The following is a 1,121-nucleotide window of genomic DNA, read 5'->3' as shown; positions in this document are numbered from 1 at the left end:
ACTTGGTTTTTCCCTACCCAGGAGGGTTAGCTGCCATGGCCAGGAGTGGCCAAAATGTGTGATATGCAAAGGTCTATCCAGTTTTTGAATGTTTTATGAGTCGTATAGGACAATGTTGTGTGTCTAATTAATGGTGAGGAAAGCTATGCTGATGCCTTGTTTGTCAGGATGCTTATCTGACGGGTAGAAGCCCATAGGAGCACTTAAACTTTGCCAACTGTAGTTTTCACGAAAACAGAATTCCAAAAGCTTTCTTGCATCATTTGAATATACAGTTAGTCCTCACAGTCCTTTCTGAACTGCTCTACTGTCCTGTGGGATTGAAAAGCACAAACTTGTGGTGTCTTAGAGCCTCTTTTTTTTTTGAACTATCACTTTATATGGTACTTGAGGGATATGCTATTAAAATAGTGTGTAGAGACTTTGGCATTAAGTATCTTAAAATAAAGCAGCTGAAATATTTCACATAGAAGATAAACTGAATGCTCAAGTAGTTGAAGAGATAAAAACAAAGAACCCAGTTTGTGTAAATACGGAAGACTATTTGTCTAGATCATCTTTCAGACTCATTAAACAGCCATAAGTGATTTAAATACAAATTAGAAAGCTGCACATCGTGTTGCAGCCTACTCATGTAGTAGGCTGAGCTCGTCAGAACCTCCTTTTGTTCCTCCACTTCCTTCCACCTCCCTTTCCCTGCTGATACCAGCAGCGCTGCTTTGCGCCCGTCAGCAGGGCTGGGTCAGAGGTGCTACCTGTGCGAGGGTCTCCGCTACTCTTGGCTCCTTTCCCACTGCTGGTCCAGCTCCTTGCTTCTCTGCCCTTTGAACCTCCATATAACCCTGCATTTCCCTGTGCATCTCAGGAACTGTGGTTGACCTGCTGATTTTCTTTCTTTTTCTCCCCTATGATTCTTACTTGTTCATCTTGGACGTTGATAGCCGAAACAATTTAAATAATATGGAAAACAAGGGGATTGCAAAATTGGGAGGTTTTATGCTGGAAAGGATTTTGCTCCTGTCAGCTAGTTTTTAATCTATAAATAATTGCCTGGTTGGCGTAACACACACTGCAGTCTCCATGTCTCTTACAAGCCTCTAACGGGTTCTAGGTTTCAGCAG

The 1,121-nt window shown here is 42.2% G+C and overlaps 1 protein-coding gene across 1 annotated transcript in view; it reads left to right on the top strand.

Moving 5' to 3' along the window:
* Nucleotides 1-1,121, top strand: part of TLK1 (tousled-like kinase 1) — a 50,389-nt gene that overhangs the window by 7,733 nt on the left and 41,535 nt on the right. The gene's annotated exons all lie outside the window — the stretch shown is intronic.

The sequence above is a fragment of the Apaloderma vittatum genome, unplaced genomic scaffold, assembly GCF_000703405.1.
Source record: "Apaloderma vittatum isolate BGI_N311 unplaced genomic scaffold, ASM70340v1 scaffold12351, whole genome shotgun sequence".
NCBI classification, from domain to species: Eukaryota; Metazoa; Chordata; class Aves; order Trogoniformes; family Trogonidae; genus Apaloderma; species Apaloderma vittatum.
Note: the sequence above shows the minus strand (reverse complement) of the source record. Positions and strands in the feature narration are given on the sequence as shown.